This window comes from Emys orbicularis, chromosome 6 (assembly GCF_028017835.1).
Source record: "Emys orbicularis isolate rEmyOrb1 chromosome 6, rEmyOrb1.hap1, whole genome shotgun sequence".
NCBI classification, from domain to species: domain Eukaryota; kingdom Metazoa; phylum Chordata; order Testudines; family Emydidae; genus Emys; species Emys orbicularis.
The window spans coordinates 107,520,328-107,546,444 of record NC_088688.1 but is presented as its reverse complement, the minus strand read 5'-3'; the positions used below and the strand labels follow the sequence as shown (position 1 = coordinate 107,546,444).

The following is a 26,117-nucleotide window of genomic DNA, read 5'->3' as shown; positions in this document are numbered from 1 at the left end:
CAACATGTGCCCCATACTGGAATAATTATTGCCCAGACCCTGGAAGGCTGTTTATAGCCCCTATACATGAAGAGAGCAGTGCAAAGGAAGCAGAGTCGGGGGGCACAATCCCTCCCAGGGATTTCACCCAGCCCGACTGTCATATAGGCTGTCACCTCACCACAAAGATGACTTTGGAGTATAAAATGGACACAAAAAGCACTACAAACATTCTGTTGTCATTCATTCCAGATATCCCAGAATGTATCACTCAGAGACTTCACAAACATCATGGAGTTAATAGGTTCCAGTGAGACTTCGGGTATTTGTGAAGTCAGAAGGATGCTATTTGGGGTGCCTTCAGTGAACCAGGATGTACCAAGAAGGATTTCAGATGGGGGACCAAGTTTGAAAGGGTTAATTAAAATTTATTTCTATGCACAGTGGTCCACCCAGCCTGGTTAAGGGGAACATTCTGCACATATTTCTGGGCTTAACTAAAGGTATCTTAACATTGCCCCTGGGATGAAATATACCCTTTATTTTATGAGCTCAGAAGAGGTAAAATAAGAACTAAGTGAAGCTTGCAGAGGTCACCCTAATTCATGACAATAAAACATCCCCCCCCCCCCCCGCCCCGCAGAGTGATTAATTGTGTTTTACCACCATTTTTGTGGACTGAGGACTGTTGTTATTTTTGATACTTAATCTTTTATGGAGGTTTTATTATTCTGTGAAGCTGGGAGTTCACAAATAGGGGATGTTCTCCTGCTCCTTCCCTATTGGAGGCATTTATTTGCAATCTGAAGTTCATCTCTAAGGAGCTATTTTGCTCTGAATTAGAAAAAGGAGTTTCCCCTTAACTACCTCCTGGTTGTCCAAGAAGAAGAGGAGAAATGGCATTAGACACTGGGAGTTGCCAGTGCCAGTTGAAAACATTTCTCATGAACTTTCACATCCAAAGAAATCCAAGTAACAACCCAAAAGACGACATATACATTATGCTGATTGGGAGGCCAGGTTTAATCTTCTAGTTTCTCTTCAAATTCCCTGCCTGGGGACACTAACTCGAAAAAAGATGCCCGTTTGTCCTTGATAACTCTTTATTGGGGAACTCTTCAGATTCATTGTTGCACTGAGGACCAACTACAGGAAAAGGCTGTTACCTGCCCTCCTCCCCAAAAGTGCCTGGTCTGCTGCTGCTTGTCAGGTGAGTGAATTCCTAATGGCTAAAGGAAGTTCTGTGAAATCCATGAGGAATTCAACTAATGAGACCCACTGGAGCCTAAACAAAACAGACTGAATCGTTGGCTTGTAAGTAAGCTTTAAGACTAAGGAACTACAAGTTCCATTGTTGGCATACTATTCCTGCACTTGTCAGGACTTCAAGACCACTAGGAGTTCCATCATTATCAAATAATTCTGTGGATTCCTCCCTGAAAACAAATCCAAACATTGGTGAGAGGTCCTTTACTTGTGATGCATGCTCAGCTGAACAGTTGATATTGAACAGGAAGGCAGATCTCAAATATCTGTCTCCATAGCAGAGCTGAAAGCCTCCAAGACAGTTCCCCAACACTATAGTTATATAGACAAAACACATACTGCTTCTAGGACAAACATTTAATTATGTAAGAAATTTCAGAATTTGTCACCTATACAAAATTGTCTCCAAGGCATCAGAAGACATACTTCTGCGCAATTCCTTGTGTTCTGATATCACATTATAGGAGCTAGCAGGTATAAAAATATAAATAAATCCATTGATATCTGTCTAAAGATCCACCAATCTCTTTTAAAAAATGGAAGAAACAGCCGGCTAAACATAGACAAAGGATGCATTCCTGACAGTTGCTATCTTTTTGGTCCAACATATAATTCCTAAAGCTTATCTGAAATGGAAACTTATGGCAATAAATGTGATTTTTCAGGCTCCAATCAGCCCTTAAATGTGTCCAAAAGATTCTGGGCAGACACTTAAGAATCTGCAAATTTTCACATTTTATCTGGCTGAAATCTTAATTTGTCATCAGAATCAAGTCTCTAATAGAGAACAGAAACTGCCTATTACCTCTATTACATGAATCTGACTCACATATTTAAAACAAAACCAAAGACAAATCTCTCTCATGTACATCAAACGAATCTTCTTTCTTGGTTTCTCTGTACCTGAGAAATCGTCATGTTTTAACTAATAAGAAATAGAGGAAAGAGGAAATTATCTTCATCTGTTCCTCTCACCCACAAAGTCAAAAATTGGCAACGTGTTGGAGCAGTTGCTTCACCTGGCACCCTCTATATCTGACTCCTTTTGCAGTGATCCTCAACACAAAAGAAAGGAAGTACATATGGGGAGAAACTTTCCTGAGGTAGCAGTGAAAGCCTGCAGTAAGCACCGGAAAAGCAATATATAAAAATATTAGAATTAAGTATTGCAAAAGAAGAAAAAGAGAAGGGGGCTCTATTGAAACTTCTCCCTCCAGATACTCATGATCAAAGACTACTATTGCCATTAGATAATCAATCTGCAGTTGCATACATAAAACTTTGGCAGCACATAGTCTCCACTGCTTTCAACAGAGGCTTTAGACATCTGAAACTGGGCACTCTCCCAAAATTCAGATCCACTTGCATTATACATTCCAGAAAAGACAGCATCAAAACGAGAGGCCCTCTCTTAACCATCTGATTTTCAACATACAATGTATGAAAGACTATATTCCAAAAAGTAAATCAAATCCTGGGTCTTCTTGAGTTAGCTATATTTGTATTCTCCAATTCCATTAAATGGACCAGATTGCAAGAATCTAGTTGTTGGAGACAAGAAAACTTTTCTTTCCCTTTCAGAGAGATTACTGGAACTGTATGCCTTTTTCTCACTACTAATTATCTCCAGGATTACTCAGAAAATTTACCAGAAATCTATATAATATGTAATCCTTATGTACCAGCTCTGGAAATATATGGCCAAAGTCTAACAATGAGACAAGTAACTACAAGTCTCCCCGTTCCTCTGGGTCATGTGCAGAGAACATACTCAGCTATACATCTTCACTTTAAAGCTCCGGAGGGAGGTCTTTCCACTCTTGATTCAAACCTGGCCCTAGCAGCCAGCCAAAGTTTGGGGAGCCCTCTTCCAATTTTGATTGAAATATTCACCCCTCTCCCCACAGTGGGATGATTCTCAAGCAGCTGCATGAGATTTCCTAGCAGAGCCATTAATTGAAGGGATTTTTGCAGTCACACAATTAAAGCATAGAGGGCAGCCTCAGTTACTTAATCCTAATCTATTTACCTCTGACTCTAGCTTCATCTTTCTCCCTCTAGATGAAACACCTATCTACAGATGCACTAAATTAAGCTGCTCAACATTTACCTTATTTTTCAGCACCACTATACTCAATTTCTTCATACTCCATTATCTCTTATTCAGTTTTCAGGAAAAGTACAGCAGCTGTAGCACTACAAGACACACACTGAACTCTCTCACACCCATGTAAATGTCCTGTGGAATGCATAGCCTCCAGTGAAGTTTCACATAAGGATTCTTCTAAAAGAGAAGGTCAAAGACCAAATACCATCTAACAAAATATACTTAGAAGTATGGTTGAATGCAGAGGATACCTACAAAATCATCCGTTTATTTGTGATAAGCAGCCCACCACCTCTTTGGATCACCTCAGAAAGGTGTTTTTATGAACCCTGGGTAGCTGGGCAATCATCCTCTCTCTTTTTACATACTTCCTTGCTCTTTTCCACCATTCCCTCCCTGTGGCAGGGCCTCCCACTCTTCTCCTTCTACCCTCCTGAATGGCTCCCCTGTTTTCCTTGTGCCCTTACCCAGAACAGAGCCCAGCTTCTGCTTTCCCAGACTGATGAACAGAACCCACTTGACTCTCTGGGTGAAGCAGAGCCGCCCACTAGAAGACAACACTGCCTCCTCATACAAATCCCTGTCTTGGAGGAGTTTTTGCAGCCATACAGTCTTACGTGAATTAAACACCTCTTCATCTATTTACTTAATGCACAGTGAAATGAAAAGAACTTGGTGAAAACTACTTGACTCTGATCTTCTTGTTGTTGGGGGCTTTGAAGGTTTCAGGGCAGATCTGCCAAATCTTAAAACAACCTTTAAATCAAACACAGATCATACTGCTTTACACAATGGCCATATATTTAATACTTAAACCAATTCAAATGTATAGAAAATAAATTGCTTGGACTTTTACTAGTGTATGGCTATTTCAATAAAATCAGTGTTTTTAGTTCAAGTAATGCTGGCTGTTAAAATAAATATATAGTGTTACTTTGTACAGAATTTCTATGGACATCAACATTTGTAGCATCTGATCTTCTTTTCCTTTTCCACTTTTGCCAGGGTCAGACATTATACAAGTATATCCAGTGTGTGCTCAATGATAAGAATACATTTCAGGATGTGGATATTTGCCCATCTTGGATGACTGGAGACATACTGCTTCACCTTATGCTTTACTGTGTACCTGAGGTATACAGGCATCTGTTATAACACAAGGTCTAGAATCCTATAGCTAATTATAAAAGGGCATTTCAGTTTTACTCGGCTCTGACTGACTTAAAGCAGTTTCATCCCTTAAAAATATAGGGTTTGTTCCTGCTTCCACTAAAGTCAATAGCAAAACTCCCATCAACTTTAATGGGAACATCCTCAGTGCACCTACACAGGGGCCAGATACAGTCTTACCCAAAATAAGTGTAAGTAGATAGGCCTGAACTGGAACCCTGCAGACAAACAGCTCCGAATTTTGTGAGATTTCAAATCTGAATCCCAGTTTGGTGGCTCAGGTCCATCTCTAGTTATTGATAAGCCTTTAAGAAACTAATCTGGTGTTTTTCACTAATTGTAATTTTGTGTAAGAAGGGTTTAACCCTTAGGACATGGACATTTTCCAGACTCCCAGCCAAACAAATGCTCCCAACACAGCTGCTATTCAGTCAAACACCATCCTGGGCAAGCTGGAATTTGGAAGATAATAAGATAATTACTGTATTAATTTATACAGATCATTAAACAATTGAATTAATTTACAGTTTCTAGTTATACACTACTATATTTTAGTTTTCTGTGTCTCGAAAATCTCATGTGGAATATCAGAGCTGAAGTGACTCTAAAGTACATAGGGAAGTGGCTATGTTCCAACTGAACGTTGCCATCTACCAATAGAACAAAAAGACCATACAAATGGGTAAAAACGAATGCTGTAATTCGGACTGGACTCAAATGACTCTTTCAGTTCTATTGTATCGATGCACAAGGGATTTTCCTATTAGTATTCACAGACAATAATACCCCTGTAAATCCTCCTGTACGTCAGAGAGAATAGAGCCCATTGTCTGCAAGATCTCATTATGATTATCTTTTAACTTCTAAACGTGTTGTAATAACTTCCAGACCCAGCATTTTTGATACACCCCATATTTGAGAGAAAAAGACTTCACTGAAAACTTTGTTCTAAATGTTTTTGAACTATTCCTTTTGACTTAGGGCCAAGAAAGACAATAATAAATGTGTTTCATGGATTTTTAAATGTATAACTTCTCCAATATTAAAAAAACAAATAAAACACATACACATTTTGCTCCTAAAAACAGGTCACTGTCAAATACATGACAGGTAGATAAATATTAATGCAGCACGAACATATGGACAAAGGACATGGTAAAATATATGTTTACGAGCACTTTCCGTTCTGGGTTGATACTGCAAAGCTACTTCTAAATCTATTTTCAGTCTTGCTCTTTAAATAAAGCAGATACAGGAGTGAAAGAGTTAAAAGTCTAAAATAGGAGAATATCCCTAAAGATATGAAAACAAAGGAACTTGCACATTTCTGGAAATTACATTGGAGCAGGCAATAGATTTCAAGTAATTACGGGATTTTTGGATTCCTGCTGTGTGTGCATTAGTTGGAATACTACACTTTTTATTTGTCCATGCCCCTTGGTTGTGCCCTGAAAGGGCCCTGTTCAATTTTCTCTGTCAAATTTTGAAGAAAAAATTATAGTAAAATATGTTTACCTAACAATGAGGCCTTATGTATGTTAAACAAAATTTTCCATAGCTTTCAAAAATCCCCTGCTAATGTGTTATTTTGTTACTTTTTCAAACAAACGTTTTCAGGCTGACTGTTTCAGACAGGAATTATGAAACTGTTACAGGCTATCTAAATGTAGAAAAAATAAAAAATAAAATAGGTAATGTAATAGATATCTTGCTCGTGCCACCTACACCTAAGTGGAATTTACAATTACAAGTTATGCTTGCTAATGCAAATATGGAGATTGTTAGTGTAACCTATTGGTGAAAATAGCATTGCAAAAGGATTGTTATGTTGCACCAAGGAAGGGCATGATGGGAAAATATTCATAATTATTGTTCTATGGGTTATTTTTCCATTGCCTCAGATTAAAATATTTATAAATATGAGATAGATTCTTATTGTTTAGGTTTACATTTGGAAGATGCAGTGTAGTTAAGATGAGCTCCAACAGCTAGTGGATGCCTATGCTGGACTAGAGGGAGATTAGGTAGAAGCATTGGACCTCGTTTATTGGACAAGTTATGTTTGCCTTTATTTGTTTTTAATAAAAACCTCAAAAGGAAAGAAAGTTCTTTGAAATTCCAGAAAAGGACATGCCAGGATGGTTTGGCTGAAGTCACATGTCGTGGAGATCAAAGCTTAGAGTTAGAGCTATTCAGGCAATAGAAGGCTAAAGCAGGGTGACAACAGGGCCTGCCCTAGATCTGACATTAGTTCACCTCTGGTTGAATCAGATAACATGAGACAAAGCTGAGTTTCTCCATCCTAAGGACAAGTGTGAAAAAAATAAGCAGCCCATAGTTCTCACTAACCTCTGTGGATTTCTGGGACTGAACCCAAAGCAGCATTCTAAAGTGTGTGATTAACTTTGTTTCCCTAGGTTTTTGCGTTTGTGTTAACCTCTGCTTTTTTGCATTCTGGTCAGGACTCAAAGTGCCAAAATACTGTGAGAAGGGCTGTTCATAAAACATAACCATTAGGCCTTGCACTGGGAAAGGCAAGCGAGTCATCTTAACAGGAGTGGCAAAATACACCCACCTCCAACACCACCTCACCACCCCATCCTTCCTGCAGCTGTGTCGACACTTGACTTTTGGGAAATCTCCCATTATTGTAGTAACACTCATGTAGCTCCACCAGTGATCTCAGTGCTGAGGGCACTAATGTAGATAGGGCACCTGCATGTTTGCCACTCTATTATCGAACCCTGCTTACAGCATATCTGGACACCATGGCAAAAATTGCAGCAGCTGCCAGAAAACGGGTTTTGCTAGTGCTTCCACCATTAATACCACCAGTGAAAGTTTCCCCCCAAAAAGCTAGTGTAGACAAGGCCTGAGAGTGTTTGGCATTAGGGTGGGTCTATAATGTTACTCTGAAATATGGTCCTGCTACATAGATGTGTCTGCCCTGTCCATAGATTAGCTGCTTACTCCCCTTCCACTTTGCACTAACAAACATTCATCTGAGGTTAGCATGTTCCCACTGAAGCTAAGGGGCAGCATGAAAGAGGGCAGCGGAGAGTCCAAAGGCCCACCCACGCCTACAGGGAGGCAGGGAAGAGTTCACTGCCAGGTTGGGGTGAGGTGGCAGAGCAAGATTTTGTATTTTTTGTGTGTAAACTAATAATGAGGGGAGTGGTGGATTGAAAAGTGATTGGGGGCTGGAGGTGACTGGAGGAGATGCTGAGCAGCTGGAGTAGTCCTTGGGAAAGCGCCTGTCCACTGGTGAGCATGGATACTTGTGTAGTTTGAGACAGGAGAGCTTACACTGGTGTCTACAATGGGCCAGGAATCTTCCCTGCAGCTAAAAATCAGTGAAACAGAGAGCTGGTGTGCCACTAGTGAAGTGTTTGGGGATGGTACAATCAACCTGGACATCATACTATGGAGCCAGCATGAGCCCTGAGACTAATCCAAATGTTACCAATTCAGTCAGTTCAGACAGTTTGGATAAGCATCTCAACTTTTTGATGCCTCATCCTGTGTATGTAACTCTGAACCCTTTGAGGTTCCTGCATCACTACTACAGCTACCCAAGAAGTCTTTATTCAGTAAAACACGTTGGTGACGTACAATGCACTTGTGGATGTGTGTCGAGCAAGAGATCACATTCATACACACAAGCCTTAAACAAGTGTCTGGGCTGGCACATGCAAACCCTTTCAAACTGTAAAATAAAGTGAACAGTATCCTACAGTAGCTGTGTTGCTATAGTCTATATCCCAACCCTTCCGCCTTTACTAACACAATAAGTCCCACTGAAGTCATATGAATAAGGGCTTAAGGGGTCCTAGGAACTCAGAGTGCAGGTGCTGGACTACCTGAGAGAGATGAGAAGAGGACTAAGATGCAATAGGATTTATGAAAACAGGTTCTCAGAGGATCTTAAATTAGATGTGCAAAATAATCCGATTTTATATGGAACATGCTTTCTGTCTGCTTTTGAGACCGGCTGATCCGTCTAAGAGGACTTCTCAGGCTTAATTGGTTATAGTCCCTGGCATGGACAGAATGTTACAAGCATGTAAGCAACTTTGCAATTTGGAATAGAAAGGTGCCAAGAAATCTTGACACTCCTTAGCTCTTACAAAGTGGGCCTATGGGTCTATGACCTCAACAAGGGCAGTGACTAAAAGACCAAAAATAATTATTTTAAAAAATCATTTGCTTATAGCAGACTTAGATTTTATGGGAAAAAATTGTAAAATATGGACTTTGTTTTGGAGATTTCCAGCTATAGTCTTGCCAGATTTCATGCTTTAATTGGAAGTTTCATGATTTCCTCTTTCTTAAAGCCTTTGCTCCTAAGACAAGTGATTACTTGAGAATCTCAGCTTTCATTTAAAAGGGCTTGTAAGTTTCAAGCCCTCAAGGTTGCAGAGAAAAGCTTGAAAACGTGACCCAAGTGCAACTAAGGCCTTGTCTACACCCAGCCGCTAGTTCGGCGGCTGGGAATCGAAGTTCCGGGTTCGATTTATCGCGTCTGGTCTGGACGCGATAAATCGATCCCGGAAGCGCTCGCCGTCGACTGCGGTACTCCAGCTCGGCGAGAGGAGTACCGCGGAGTCGACGGGGAGCCTGCCTGCCGCGTGTGGACTGCGTCTGAACCGCGGTAAGTTCGAACTAAGGTATGTCGACTTCAGCTACGTTATTCACGTAGCTGAAGTTGCGTACCTTAGTTCGAAGTTGGGGGTTAGTGTAGACCAGGCCTTAGACTCAGAAAGCAAATAAAAAGAACGCAAAATATATTTTTAAATCTCATGATTTTTGAATCCTTGGAGTTGGCAATAGTGCAGTTGAGATGGAAAAGATAAATTGTGATGTACAGTATGCTCTGATTTCAGTGTTACTGGTTTGAAGGATAACATAAATTGGTTTCCTTTACCATTAAAGATATGACAGCTTCTTCTCACACAAAGAGATGTTTGTGTTAAATGATAGCACTACCCTCACATAAGGCCTCTTTCTTTCCTTTGGATACCGAAATCTGCATAACTGGTTCTTATTCATATAACTTGTACTCTTTATTCTTAAAATGGTGCTTTTAAACTGATGAACAAGATCAATAAGGAAATCCACTTCTCTGCCACAAACAAGAACCTCTAGTGGACACTATTTACTTATATTGTGCTTTTCTGCTTTAGGTCCAGCAGAGGGAGCCGGTCTTAACCAGCAAGAATGTGAAGTTAAATATTAATTATTAGAGATGGAAGGAGAAAGTCAGAGCTCAGCCATGTGGAAGATATCTGTTTTCATAAAATTTTGGGTAATTAACTTTTAAAAATGAAATGTTTTTAAAATGATTTTGACTGTCGTGTCTAAATTTTAGTCAAACTTGTATCTTACTTCATCACTAATAACTTTTAAACAGACCATTAAAAAACATATTCTTCTACTGTTCTTCATAAAAATAAGTGTCATTGCACTGCAGTATATATATTGCAGTGAAGTCCAGAGGTGAACTAGCTCTATCACTGAATCATCACATGAATTTGGGCATATCACTTAACCTCTCTACAGCTTTCTGTTATATGGGGATAATATCCCTCAAAAGGGTTGTGAAGGGGAATTTGTTAATATTTCTAAAGCAGTTTTAGACGCTCACATGAAAGGAGCTATAAGTGCTAACTTGTTGTTTAGGCTGCTATGAGAGACTTAAGTAGGGCTATATTCATGACTCCACTAAACTTGGAATTGTGATGGCTTATGCAACCAGTGAATTTGCATCTTTCCGAAGTAATGCACATGCACAATTCAGTGCCGTATTTCATATACACTCTTTCCACTCTTCGAGAATGAAATGCACTAGAGAAGTGCAAAATATTATACTAAGCATCTTACAATCAGTTAAGCCTCACAATACCCTTTTGAGGCATGTAAGTAGTATAATTATTGGCATTTTACAGATGGGAAAACTGAGGCATAGGAGTTAAGTGTCTTGCCAAAGAACACTAGAAGAGCTAGGAATAAAATTCAGAATTCCTGACTCATAGTCCTTTGCTCCAATTACTAAATATCACTGCAATGTGTGCAATGCACTGTGAAGACATTTATTATTATTATTATGAACAATAAAAAGGGATCTAGAGAAGCTTTTGTAATATATCACCAAACGTTTTGTTTTTCACTGCAGAAGGAGAGACTACAGCAACTATCACCTGAAAAAATCTTACAATAGCTGGGAGTGTAGAATAGGGCTTTACCAAAAACCCCAAACCAAACACCCCCCCCCACCTACCCCCCACCACTAAAAACCAAGAATATTCATCTGACACCTCATACAACAATTCTGTTGATGATTAAGTAATTATACAGTTAATCAAATCCTATTATTTATGATGTTACATTCCATCATAAAAGAAGGCCTTATACCATAATTATGCTTAGAAACATATTTGAATTTGAAAAGTCATTGGCGTGTCATTTTTATGACTACAAGGAGTATCTAGATACCATAGATAGCTATTTCACATTTCTGCAGAGCCTTCCCATCTGAGGAGCAAAGCACTTAACAAATATTAATGAATTAAGCTTCACAACACACATTATTATTCCCATTTTACAGATGAGGTATCTCAGAGAGAGGTTAAGGGTATGTCTACACTGCAAAAAGGTGTGTGTTCTTAGCTTGGGTTAAAATAGCAGCAACATGGCAACTCTGCTTAACTGAGGTTAGCTGCTCGAGTTCAAGCCTATAGGGCAGCCTGGTGTTAAACTTGAACTGCTAAGCAGGGTTGCTCTGTCTTCACTGCTATTTTAACCTGAGTTAGCTAACCCAAGTGAAGAAAATGCATGTTGCTGTTGTTGTTGGTCTGCAGCGATCCTCCCAGCCCAGGCAGAGAGACTTGTAGTAGCAGGGCTCAAATTAGTGCACTAAAAATAGCTGTGTGGACTTCAGGGCTCTGGCGGAGACTTGGGCTAGCCACTCCAACTCAAGCCCATTGACACCCTAGGATTGAGTTCAGCCTTTCTGACCCTTACACCTCTTGGAATAGAAGCAATATGGTAAGCCTCAAGGAGGGTCAAGCATTTATAAAACCGGATTGTGTTACGCTGTTTATGACTACTAATGTACAACAGCTGGCAGGCAGCATGTTACTGCTGTTGTGAACATTTTGGAAAAATTAATGTAATTCTTAGAATGGAGGAAATAGCTATCTACGGTATCTAGATACTCCTTGTAGTCATAAAAATGACACGCCAATGACTTTTCAAATTCAATATAGGGACAACTATGCATCACACACTATGGATCTAAAAGAGAAGGAGAAGCCATGATTGTCAAACTTATCGGTGTCCCTTATAACGTACACCGAGATGCCTAGCCTGAGATGACAATAATAAACCATTTTGCTGCTGAAGGGTGACTGGAAGGTCATTTCATGCCATGTTATGTAATTCTCTGCAGAGAAATCCCCATATCAGAACATGATTATTTTTAGAGTTGCAAGCAAGCCTGATCTGTATTATTTCCCACAAAATATCCTAAACCATATTTTAAAAAATGAATACGTTGGGGGGGGGGTGATGATGTGTGCCATGATATGGTAAGTTCTGCTATTGTGAGCCTCATTCAGTCTCATGTAATTGCCATTTTTATCACAGGATCTTTTTGAAGACAAATGCTGTTTGATATCATTTTCCTGGTATATGTGATGTGAAAACATCAACCCAATATGCAAATTTTTTCAATTTTACGGCAGCAGCTGACAAAAATATCAAGTACAGGTAAAGGGATATTTATCAAGTAGTTCAGCCCGAAATGTGAATGATCTAACCTTAGCACTAGAATATTGTGGTGATGGATGTTCTAGAAATAGCAGACATGGTCAGCTGTATAGGTCAATTTAAATGACAAATTTGTAAGCAAGCTATTGAATCACCGACTCCTAGCCTCTTTCACAGTCAGGAAATACCTTATGTTGTTTCCATTAACATATTTAACTTTTTCCTAAAGGTGAACCACAAAGGACTTTGGAAAGTTGCTCTAACAGTAACAATATGTGCTGAATCCCCTAATAACCAGCTTAAGGGGGCAATTCAGTACACAAATATGCATAAGGTATTTTAAAAAACATTCTTATGAATTCCATGATGTCTGTTCTCGGGTTTCAGGGCCGGCTCTAGGTTTTTTGCCACCCCGCCCCCAAAAGTGTCCGGAATGCCGCCCCTGAAATTGTGCCGCCCCAAGCATGTGCTTGGTTTGCTGGTGCCTAGAGCCAGCACTGCCTGGTTTGCAGATCATTCTTTGATGTCAGAAAGCTATCCTGTAGCCCCAGAGCGCTAAGGACCAGCTCACTAGCGCTATTTTTCTTCCCACGATAGGATAGGTTTTTCAATATTTCTTTTATAAAAGAAGATATATAGTCTACATCTCCTCCTTCAAAGACGAGCCTGAACCTGAAATTTGGGAAAGTTCAGATACAGATCTGAAATATGTACTTTGAAGGGACACCAATGGAGACTTGTCTTAAGTGACTGCTCAAAGACACCATAAAAAAATTGGTTGCTTAATGAATGTGTGACTTATTAATAAAAAGGTGGAGCACAACTCATCACATTTGGAAATAGTTTGGATCAGAGTCCAGAAAGTTACCTGATAAAAGTGGTTTTATACAGCTTTCATAATAGGATGATTTTGTTGTAACTACCTAATGAGATAAACTGTTCCACGGTCTGGTTGACTTTAATGTGTTAAAAAAAAAAAGTTTCAAGCTAAAATTAATCATTTTTTAATATTAGCCCAACTTTGGTGAAGCTAAGTTTAATGGCATGGGCATTTCTTGCCATATGTCAGGGGTAGGCAATCTATGGCACGCGTGCCGAAGGCGGCATGAGAGCTGATTGTCAGTGGCACTCACACTGCCCAGGTCCTGGCCACCGTCCGGGGGGGGCTCTGCATTTTAATTTAATTTTAAATGAAGCTTCTTAAACATTTTAGAAACCTTATTTACTTTACATACAACAACAGTTTAGTTATATATTATAGAAAGAGACTTTCTAAAAACGTTAAAATGTATTACTGGCACATGAAACCTTAAATTAGAGTGAAGACTCGGCACACCGCTTCTGAAAGGTTGCCGACCCCTGCCATATATGCTATGACAAAGGATAAATAAAAAGGTAAAAAGGAAAATGGGAAGTTAATTATCACCAGGAATGAGTATTTTGAAGAGCATATATTTTGAACAGCTCTGCAAGTAAGAGGTCTTTATGACTCCCTTAAGCACTCATTGCCTAAACAGTCTTGTTGATATTCAGAAGTGCCTGTGAACATTTGCCTTCTTACCTTTCAGTTATTCTTCTCCACAGAACATATGGTAAGTGTGAAGAGCGTGATCAAGTCTAATGTAGCTATTGTAAAATTGTTTCAGCATTGCCCTAAAATTACTTCAGGGAGAGTCTTCCTGTAGAAGAGATGCACTTGGAGTATTATATGGGTTGCCAAGCTGAGCCTACGTTTGCTTGGCTCCTCTGCCCTATGATCCCAAAGGTCTGGCAAACTTGCAAGTGGGACATTGCTATGCATTTAAACAGATGGGCAAGATTGCAGCCATCCATGTATGTGCATGAAATCTGGGTATAAAGGACAGGATTTCCGAACAACTGTCTGTTCTGATCCTACATGTCTGTTGTTCAGGGATGTACATCTCTAATCCATCTTTGAGCTGGATTAACTTTCAAAAATAAAAATACAGCTTCCAGGTCATGAACGAAGAGGTTTTTTGGCATATTTGTACCCAGCAGACTGATATGCAGGGGTGGGAGTTGGATAGGGATTTGCATTCAAACACAGGCTCTGTTCCCTTTTGTTTTCTTCACTAAATGGCATAAAACAAGCTTCTGCATCCTGGATGAATTTCAACTGAACAGGGTCATAGGATGTAGAACTACATTTTGTGGATTTCCACAGGCTTGCATATGTTTGAGGTGGTTTGTTTTAATGCTGGTTTAATAGCAAAGGGAATTTTATTGCATAGATACCATGAAAACTCATGTTTAAATACTAAACATTCAACTAGCTCTTACCTTAAGCCACCACTAAAGCACAAGATGAAAAATAGGTTTATAGTTTTGGATAGGAGTATCTCAAAAATGATGTCAACCATCAAGAAGGCCTCAGACCCAGGCTCAGAAAAGCCATCTTTATTAAAAGCCTTTATTTATAAAAATCCTATATTTGTACATTTCACAAAATAGATATTCTTACCACATAGTCTAAGTGTTCTGCTGTTTGTAATGGAGCTTTATATAATAACACACTTTATAGATACACAGGGCTTAACTAAGCTCAAAAAAATTGTCCAGGCTCCTAAGTTGCACACAGTTGCAAAAGTAATTAATATTGCTACTGCAGGTATCCAATTAATTGGACTGACTTTTTAGACTTATTCAAATATTCTGTGTTGCAAGGTTTATTACAGTGTAAAATGGTTTCAACATTGGACTTATTTACATACACAATCTAGTGGATTTCAAAAGACTGCATTTGGGTTAACAATAGGTATGCCAGAGGTGACTATAATGCAGCCAGAGCCCTTCCAAGCCCCTATTAATCAGGATATGCAGGTTAATGAGGACAGACACAAGAGTGGATTTGAGTGGCACACCACAACTTATTAAACCTAGCACCGGGGAGGGGTTCTATCTGTTCGGTCTCTCTGTACCAGGCATTTATGTAGGTCCAGTGCAGGGCTTACAGGGTTCCTTTCATATAGCTCATAACTCAGGATGGGCTCTTCTTTGCCTATCCCTTGGATTCAGCTTGGTCTGCTGAATCCTCTCACCCTACCGTGGTGAGGGAGACAGAAGCTATCAAAGAGGGACCTCAGTCTTCAAGGACTTCAGGTCTCCTCCCCTGCCCCCAAAGATCTGAGGTTCACCAGCAAAATTCCAGGTCTCTTATTGCGCAATGCTGGCCCTTGGCCTTTTATCTGCACTGAACGCTGGCCTCAAGTTGCAACAAACTAAACATTTATACAAATCCCTAATATTATATGTCTAAATCCTATTCCTGTTTAACTTAACTATGTCTCCCTGATGCTGGGAAGAAGGCAAAAATAATCTACCAAGCCTCAACCAATTTGGCCCCAATGGGAAAAATTATTTCCTGACCCCTAAAACAGGCAACTGCTCAGACACATGGCATTCTAAAAACACAGGTCCTGTTCTGTGTGCTACTATGGAGAGGGAGGGTAAGTTCAGCTAAAATGGAGCAAGAGGCTTGAAAAGCCCCAGGAAAGGGTTTAAATTAATTATGCTGAGGAGTAAGGAGCCACACAGCTCCCATCTCTGTCTGGCTAGTCAATGAGCAGTGGGGCCTAACCCAGCATACAGCCCCCCTTTCATCCTGAGGCTGTCCAGCATCCTGCAGAACAATCAAGTCTCCAATACATTAAAGCAGGGGGTGGCAATGCAGCCCAGGTAGCTTTCAGGCAATGCAGTAAAAATTCTGTCATGTGGGGCCCTCTCCCCAGCCGTTGTGTCACTGTGTAACAGTCAAGTGCTCAATCATGTTCTTCCATTGCCTTCTGACTGTTGATACAATTTTATAGGAATAGAAGTAGGAATTCAAGCCCAGTCTGGTACAAACCAAAAATAATGATGTGTGAGGAAAAGGAAAACTTAAAGGGGAAGGCAGACAAAGAAGCATTGGGATTTTAATGGCATCTCCCTACTTTAGTGCAGCTGTAACACAGTACTGGCATCTCACTAATATTTTCCATTCTATTCTGAAAGTTATATTGCAAGTAGAATCTTACAGCCATTGAAACACAGATCTGTTCTATTGTTGTCCCTGCATCAGGCTGCTCAGGTGAAGACAAGACAGTGATGGCCTGATATCACTGCAGCAGCTTACCACCAGGAGCATGAAAAGTTGACCAGATATTTTCAACTCATGGAGCAGACCTGAATGAAGAATAAATGTCTGATTCCGGTTTACATCTCATTCTAGCAGAATGTGAGAAAGTGCTGCATAAGGCAAGATAAAGGGGCATGATCCTGCAAGGGGCCAAGCACCGACCCTCCTAATGAGATTGATGAGAAATGAGGTTGCTGGGTCCCCCCACAAGGTTAAGCCCAATGGTTATTTCAAATAAAACGTTGGTTATAAATAAAAATAATTCTGGAGGCCTTATTCTCTAACCCTTTATTGGGAACTACTCATACTCCATGCCAGTAGACTAAGATCCTTACATTCCTAATTAAACAATCTTAAGAAAATGGCTAACTTTTAGCAACAAAAAACAATTAAAGAAATGTAACTGAGACTATCATGCCCTGGGATCTCCAGAATTACTTGTTTTGCATTCAAAAACATGTTGATATATTGTTTTATGTGACAAATTGTTTCCTTGGAGCACACAACAGCTAATCAGCTTTAAAAGCTACAAATGCAAAAGCCAGATCAAAGGTAGACGCAGACTAGCTATGGCCTGGTCTACAATAAAAAGTTAGGTTGACCCAGTTTAGCTACTCAGGGGTGTGAAAAATCCACATCCCTGAATGACGCAGTTAAAATGCCTTAATCCCTGGTGTAGACAGTGCTGCCACCTTTTGGGGGAGGTGGATCACCTGTACTGAGAGAAGAACCCCTTCTGTTGGTGTAGGTCAGGGGTCGGCACATCGCTCGCCCGCGCCGCTTCTCGCCACCCCCATTGGCCCAGGACGGCGAACCGCGGCCAGTGGGGGCCGCGATCGGCCGAACCTGCCACGTCAGCAGGTAAATAAAACTGGCCCGGCCCGCCAGGGTGTTTACCCTGGCGAGCCGCGTGCCAACGTTGCTGACCCCTGGTGTAGGTAGTGTCTACCGTGAAGCACTTCAGCATTTCAAATATAGACAAGCCCTAAAACTTCACTAACATGTCTTCAAGTTTAAAATATCAACAGTTTTAAAGCTCACTTAAATAAAAAAAGATAGATGGCATAATACTATGCCACCAGTAGCTTTTCGTTGGTTTTTCTGACAATAATCCGGTTCTCCCAGGACAAACCATTTAGTCTACAACCTTGCAGTTTAGCCACCAAAGGCGATGGGGAACCAGATTATTGCAGCTTCTATTATCTCTTAAATAAAAAGTAGAGAACATTTAATCAACCAGAGACCATGCATGAGTATTATGGAAGTAAAACTAATTTGGGCCCCAGTCACGCAATCCAACTCACATAAAATTTAATAGGAGCTGTGCATGTACATCTGAGTGGAGAAAGTTTGTCTCAAGGACTGTTAACATAATGTAGAACCTTGACTCAATACAAAGTTAGATCAAAGAACAGTACAAAAATAAATGATTAGCAGAGGAATTAATTTGCAGCACAACAGGGGAGCTTTCTATCATTATACTAACACAACAACTAAATGTACCTGGTACACTGGTAAAAAAAATGGACAACACTTTGAATAGACTGTTAAACTAATGACATCTTTAGCTAGCTTGTGGACAGTGGGAGAACAATGGCCAATTGATTTTACAAAAACAGACAATTTGCATGGAGCAAAGTGAACTATATTCAATCACCTTGGCAAAAAAGAGAAGTCAGAAAATACAATACAGTTCCGCTAATCCACACACTTAACTAATCACACCACGGACTGTTGGTCTCCAATTCTCAGTGGATTGATTTAGGGAGATCCCATGTTACTAAGACTTCATCATTCCTGCAAAATATATTACAGTACATATTATAAATATCCTAAGTGTTTTCGCCTCCTGCTTGATTACCAACGGAGATGTCCAAGCTCACAGTTCCTAGAGATGACTGCCTGGAAGCCCGGAGTGGCCTCATTTCTATCTCCCTCCCCGCTCACACAAACTTTGTTGGTCATCTGAGCACATTGGAAAGGATATTTATTTTCCCAAACTTTTTCTGATGGTCTGAGCAAGCAGGTTGAGAGGTAAGGGAACCTCTTTGTTTGGGTAGATTCATAAATGATGACATTGGATCTATCTGTATTTGCAATTTGTACTTTTAACTTGCCCTAAACATGAGCTGTGAGCTTGGACACAAGCCGGTTTTATGAAACAAATAACTAAATCCTTCAACAAAATTGAAAGTGTCAAAATAAAAGAACAAAGTAAATTTTTTGTGATGCAGTATCCTCACAGTTTTCATTGCTTACCCACTAGTTCACAAACGTCAGTACCCTGTAATGGATCTCCCAGTCAGTCATTCAAATTAGCCAGTATCAACTGTACTCAACAATGGCTGGATTATAGTCAAGTTGCTGTTGAACATTGGTCTGTAATTGTGTAAGTACAGAGGGGAAAAAAGTGGATCAGGACTGACATCTGCTGGCCTTGTTACTGAGATGTTCCCGTTGAAAATAGGGTTTATGTGAAACACACACTCCTGCTGAGATTGCATTGCCTGAAGTCACACAGTGGGTTTTGAGGAAAAGGTCACAGCTTTATTACAGTCAAGATCCACAGTAAAGCATCACGAACTACAACTGCACTTGTACATAAATACCAATAACCCATGTTACCTCTAAAGAAACACCAGGATGAGGTTATCCTCTTACCTCGTGTTTGGCACCCAGGACAAGTTCTGCCCACATTGATCTTAATATTCCAGAACAGCCTCTCAGCTCGATGGAAGCACAGTCTACTTAAGAAGTGACAAAGAGTACTGTCAGACATGCATCTGACGAAGTGGGTATTCACCCATGAAAGCTTATGCTCCAATACGTCTGTTAGTCTATAAGGTGCCACCAGACTCTTTGTCGCTTTTTACAGATCCAGACTAACACAGCTACCCCTCTGATACTGTCTACTTAAGGATACATGGTCACTGCAGCCTTCCAGATTTACCACAACTATACTCTCATGACAAATGGCCCCACCGTGACGTCCTCATTGAGCGCACTTGGACAACATAACTTATGCTCATCTCAAAAAGCAAAGCCACAAACAAGAGTATTTAGCATACCTGTTAGAAAATCAAAACACTGCAGCCTGTCTATTGATTAAGCCCACTGGCATTCTGAAATACCTCAAGTTAGAATTGGTGGGCGGATCACTAAGCTACAAGAAAGACCCTGCTGCTGGTCGTTGTGAAGGGGGAAATTAACACCAAATACCACTATTCAGCTGTCTGTCTGCCCCACTATCTGCCCTCCTGTTTTTATTATCTCTAAAGAGCGATCCACTGTGGCACAACATTAAACATATCACCCTCCACATGTTGGTCTGCAAGCGCTAACACAGTGTTATCTGAGTTCACAGCTCTGTTAGGGGATGTTAACTTTAAACACTCCCAATTCCCCAAAGTATATTCACTCATTTCTTTTTGAATATAATGAAAATATTTTATATTAGGACTTGTAAGCTTTCACCAACCCCCTCCTGCACAAAACCGACACTAGTTGATAGTCCCTTTTTAATAATGACCACACTTAGAACTGTCCTGTGAACAATTGTGCATTGAAAAGTAATCTCTCAAACTTTGCAACAGTCCTCCTTTACAAGTAACAAAGGTAGCAGGCTGGGTTTCCAACAGCAGTTACTTAGTGTTGCCAACTCTTGCAATTGTATCATGAGTCTTGAGTTATTTAGTGTTAAGACCCCAGCTGCTGTAATCAAGTTATTGCCTCTGCTCTGCCAATGGTGCTAGCTTTTATTGCCCACTTGTGAAATTTTTAAACAAGCACTTTTGTGCTTTCTCTCATGCTGCTCCCTGAAATCATCCACGAAGTTAGAGCCCTGCGCGGATACAAATTTATATCTGCAGATATAAATCTGCAGCTGTGGAACCGCAGGGTTCTCCCGGGAACTGCAGTGGTGAAAGGAGCAGAACGTGGGGCCACTGCTCCCAGAAGCCAGCACCCCACACCGGCAGCTCCTCCAGTGTGGCTGTACCGCCCCCAGCCCTGCCCCAAGCCCTTTCAAGCAGCTGTCTGTGGATGTGTGTGCCACTTGAATACAAGAGAGCCTGGTTCCCGACGCATTGGGCGGGGCTGCGGGTGGTACAGCCACACCGGAGATCCTGCTGGCATGGGGCGCTGGCTCCGAGAAGTGGCATCCCCACCTTCTGCTCCTTTCGCCGCTGCAGTTCCTGGGAGAGCCCTGCGATTCCATGGATACCAATTTATATCCGCGGATATAAATTTGTATCTGCGCAGGGTTCTAAATACAACTACTTATATAGCTCCCCCTCTCCATAGTCTCTGAGTACCTCCGAAGTATTTATGGATTTTACCACAACCCTGTGAGGTAGGAAAGTGTTCGTATCGCCAGTTTTCAGGAGGAGAACTGAGGTACAGAACAGTTAGGTGACTATGCAGTGATACAGCCCTTGAGCTAGTTTTAACCCTTGACTGACTGTGAGGAGCGCCCATTAACTGTTATGGGAAATATGATATATCAATATAAAATATGAGATTTTTGGCTCAACATTTTTAGTTAATATGTTCCAACTACACTTGCATACTTTTGCACACTGCATTATTAATAAAAAATAATAATAAGTTAGAGAGATTAACAAGGATCTAACTTTAAATCAACCATACTGTATCCTTTTGGTCCTGAAGTCTGAATTTTATTTTTTAATTTGCATACCTGTATTCTAGGAACTAATATAAATCTTCACTTCAGCAAAAAAGCCTCACTTCCACGGCATTCTCTGCATACAAGCAGCAAACTGATTGCATGATAATTGAGTAAGTTACTCTTACTCTCCAGCCCCTCTATTTACAAGTAACCACATTGAATGACGTGTTTTGTTGTAAAATCATTGAAACAGAGACCCATCTTTCTCTGCATCTCTAAGGTGGCTAGTATACGTTTGGCCCTGAAACAAAATGAATGTGCCCAGATACTATGGTGATTGGCCATGAAAGACAGATTACTTTAAAGAACAATTTAAAAAAAACGTAAAAAAAAGCAATTTTCAAATAAGGCTTATAGCTAAGTGTTTTTCAGGTACAGGAAAAAACACAACTGTTGAACAGGGACCACTGAATAGAACAACAACTGGAAAAGATATCAACTTAATTAATTAATGCTGGTATCTATTTTTGCTCCCTTCTTCCATGTCCACAAATCTAGGAGAGTGACTTCTAATGTGTCTGACATTCAGATCAGGGGTTGAGTTGGGAAGAAAGCAGTGGCTGTTTTGAATCTGCAGTCATCAAATCAAATGAATTCTGTTTTTCATTCTCTTTACGGGACTGCAACCTGTATTAAATATTTTATAGGCCCCTTCTGAAAACCTTTCAAGGGGCCCCATGTCAAGGAGAATCTTTGAAAGGAGTTCTTCTATGGTAGAGAAAATTCTTAAAAGTTTAAAGAGCTCATTGTTCCATAGTAAAGCATGTTAGCAATTTATTTTGGACAATTTGGATGGTTTTACATCTGAAAGTTCATCTCCAAGTTTATTGAGCATTATTGCAGTATAAGAAGATAGTTGGTGGAACTTTAGCTAAAGAAGAATGACAGAAAGAGATGTTCCTAACGCCTGATTTTGCATTTAGAAAAGAATAATTGGAGCATGATGTTACAGTTGTATGGTATTTCCCATAATCTTTCTCTAGTGTTTAAAAACTGTATTGTTCACTAGATAAAGTAAAGTGTCTGGTTTCCCATATGTAATGAGTTGTATGAAATGGAAAGCAGGGGGAGGGATGCTACATAATCTTATGTGATGATTTATTTTATCCTTATGGTTTTCACCCCTTTGAATTTAGCTTTGTTTCAGGTTTGAAAATAAATGACATACTACCGAGTTTCACCTCGTTTCACTTCTTGATCATAAATTCTGCATGATTTCAGTGCAAACCCAGAAATGGGCTGGATACCTAGAATATTGTGAATCTTTTGATGAACCTGGGATAAGTTCTGAGTTTCTTAACAAAACCCAGAAGAAGGCAAGATTTTGTGTAGTTTTAGGTTTCATAACAGAAATGTGGTGCATTGCCCTCCTGCATATATTCTCTTGCTTTCTCTCTAGCCCTTCCTCTCTTTTATGTAAACTCTCTAGTGCAGGGGTGGGCAAACTACAGCCCTCAGGCCTTTGGATCTGGCCTGCGGGATTGCCCCCCGTGGCACTGCGGGCCCCGCGCCGCTCTCAGCAGTGGCCAGCACGACATCCCTGCGGCCCCCGGGCCCTTGCCTCCAGGCACCGCCCCCCGCAGCTCCCATTGGCTGGGAATGGGGAACTGCAGCCAATGGGAGCTGCGGGGGGAGGTACCTGGAGGCACAGCAAGGGCAGCGCATGCAGAGCCCTTTGCCCTCTCTCCCCCAGGGGCCGCAGTGCTTCCTGGAGCGGTGCGGGGCCGGGGACAGGGCAGGCATGCAGGGAGCCTGCCCTGGCCCCAGTGCATGCCGCTGCCAACCCAGAGCCCGAACCCCTCCTGCACCCCACCAACTCCCTGCCTTAAGCCCCCTGCCTGCACCCCAACCCCCTGCCCTGAGCCCCCTGCCTGCACCCTGCACCCCTCCTGCACCCCAACCCCCTTCCCTGAGCCTCCTCATACACTCCGCACCCCTCCTCTGCCCCAATCCCTTGCCCTGAGCCCCTTCCTGCACACCGCACCCCCTCCCACACCCCAACCCCCTGCCCCGGCCCTGCATACAATTTCCCCACCCAGATGTGGCTCTCGTCTCAGCCCAAAAAGTTTGCCCACCCCTGTGCTAGAACAACAGACCCCACTGTGCAATAGGGTTTCCTAGAGAGACAAGATATCCATTAAGACCAGCAGTGCTGAATGTTACAATGCTGAGAGTTACAGAACAGGGAATGCTAGGAGCATGGGTTCTGCTTCCAGTAGCATTTCCTTTGTTTAAAACATTATTATTCTTTAGTGGATCAGACAGTATTATTATTAGTGAGGGGGCAGGTGGTTTAGTAGCCAGGAACCAAGAGAACTAGGTGATGATAGAGGGGCAGGATACAGAGGAGCCAGGACCCAATGAGGCTGGGGTGCTCCATGCATCGGAGCCCCAGGAGAAGCATAAGCCACTTTGGGAGTGGGAAAAGCAGACCTAGTAGTATGATTATACTGGGATAATAGACTGATCCATAACAAAATATTTGCTACACTCTGATACTGAATACTGAGAATTTATTTCCGGTGCCAGCTAATCAATATTTAGGGGGCTATAACATAACAAGAAAAGTTCTTTTCTCGAAGCCTTTCAAGTGACCTACATTCTGAGAAATCTTTGAAGGAAGGTTCTTCTGTGGAAATACCTGGAACTACTGTATTTCCCAGGCAGGGCTGTTCGGGATGACATGGAGAAACAAAATATTGTCCCTTCATGAGAAAGTACTGAGATGAATATTAAAGCATTAATGAACATGCATGGATGTTTCTAACCTTTGCAGGATGATGGGACAATGAGATCTCTAATTTTAATTTCAACAAATCTTATAAAAATGGTAAGATAATTCAGTGGACCAATTTCAATTAAATTCCAAATCAAAATGCCATGCTTATTAAGTTTATGAAATAGGAACACTTCTGAATCAGACCAGGGGTGGGCAAACTTTTTGGCCCGAGGGCCACGTTGGGGTTGCAAAACTGTATGGAAGGCTGGGTAGAGAAGGCTGTGCCTTCCCAAATAGCCTGGCCCCTACCCCCTATCTGCCCCCTCCCACTTCCCGCTCCCTGACTGCCCCCCTCAGAACCTCCGACCCATCCAACCCCCCCTGCTTCTTGTCTCCTAACCTCCCCCTCCTGGGACCCCCCACCCCAACTGCCCCCTGGGATCCCACCCCATGCAACCCCACCCCCGCTCCCTGTCCCGACTGCCCCGACCCCCTATTCACACCCTTGCCCCCTGACAGGCCCCCCGGGACTCGCATGCTTATGCAACCCCCCTGTTCCCCATCTCCTGACCCCTATTCACACCCCTGCCCCCTGGCAGCCCCCCCAGGACTCCCATGCTTATGCAACCCCCGTTCCCCATCCCCTGAGCGCCCACCCCTGAACTTCCGCCCCATCCAACCGCCCCCTGCTCCCTGTCCCCTGACTGCCCTCCGGGACCCCTAGCCCCTTATCCAACCCCCCGCCCCCCTTACCATGCCGCTCAGAGCAGCATGTCTGGCAGCCGCGCCGCCCAGCCAGAGCTAGACACGCTGCCGTTCTGCTCTGCAGGAGCGCGCCGCTCCGCCGGTCAGAGCGCTGCCCGCGTGGCGGCGTTCCTGCGGGAGAGGGGGTACAGCAGGGGAGGGGCCGGGGGCTAGACTCCCCGGCTGGGAGCTCAAGGGCCGGGCAGGACGGTCCCGCGGGCTAGATGTGGCTCATGGGCCGTAGTTTGCCCACCTCTGTTATAGCACCTGCTGTGCTGCTATCAATCATCCCAGGGTCGCAAGTGCATGGGCTCTGTTTCTGTCACAAAGCTATGATGGATTCAGTCACATATTTATGATACAACTGCAGGGGGAATTTTGTATATATATATATTTTTTAAATTGTAAAGTAAATGAATAACCTCTTACCATGGAATTGTAGAGAAAATGCCTACATTATTTAGCTGCAGTGATGCTAAGAAAAACCTAGTGCATGCTGCGAACTTCTCTTTTGAAAACTGGCCTTTTTGTGTGTGTGTGTGTAAACATATTAAGACTGCTTTAAATTGGTCTTGTGTAAGAACTAAACTTGAATTAAAGGTGGTTACAAAAGACCTCTGTAACAATTGCTATAAATAGGGTGGATTTTTCCCATGGACTAAAGCTATAAAATCCCAAATGAATTTGTGATGGACTGCTTTGTTCTGACTTATTCAGTGTCTGTCCTTTCCATTTCTTTATTTGCTCGGAGTTACAGGTTCAGTGGGATTAAATACTACCTACTGGACTTCATGGCCAGGGTGTTTCTCACATTTAATAATGTGTCCAAGATTATCCTGGAACTGGTTATCTCATTTTTCTTGCTGAATCCAATCTCTGCTAGACCTGACACCTGGAGAGGGGTGAACTCTGTTCCATCCAAGAACTAGGAAGCCATGAATTTTGCTTTTTGATCAAGCACTCCTGACCTCAGAAGGACCAGAGATTCTGTTTGTTTAGGAAAAAAGCCATGACTCGAGTCTGAGCTGTCAAAAATGTACAGCCATTTACTTTCTGTCTTCCCATAAAGGAGCATTCTTCTCCTTTTTCTTTCTTTCCTGCCTTGTTTGTCTGCAGCTATGTTTGCGCTACAGACTACTGTTGGCATACCTATGCCAGTTGGGGTATAAAGAGGTGTGATCCCTGTCCAACATAGCTGGGCCATCAGAGGCAGTTATAACAGCAAAACTGGGTTTTTATGGGTATAGCTTGTTTCACTTTGGGTAGGGGCTGTACAAAGAGCTCTGCTGGATAGCTGCATCCACACCAGGAGCACTTTGCTGGCATAAAATACCAGTATTCCTATAGTGGTAAATTGCTCCTAGCGTAGACATGGCCTGTGTGTCTTTGGTTTGGAGAAATCCCTTTAACAAAACTAAATGGCTCGTGATTGAGCCTGTGCCTTTGTTTTTTAACTCATTTATTATTTTGTATCCTATGACAGAGTTAGAATGGGGTTTGTAACCTCAAGTTAAAACCTTCTTCTGTCTTTATTAAACACCCT

The 26,117-nt window shown here is 41.7% G+C and overlaps 1 protein-coding gene across 3 annotated transcripts in view; it reads right to left on the bottom strand.

The window, feature by feature from the left end:
• The window catches only part of NFIB (nuclear factor I B), a 332,465-nt gene that overhangs the window by 235,455 nt on the left and 70,893 nt on the right, over positions 1-26,117 (bottom strand). The window lies entirely within an intron of this gene.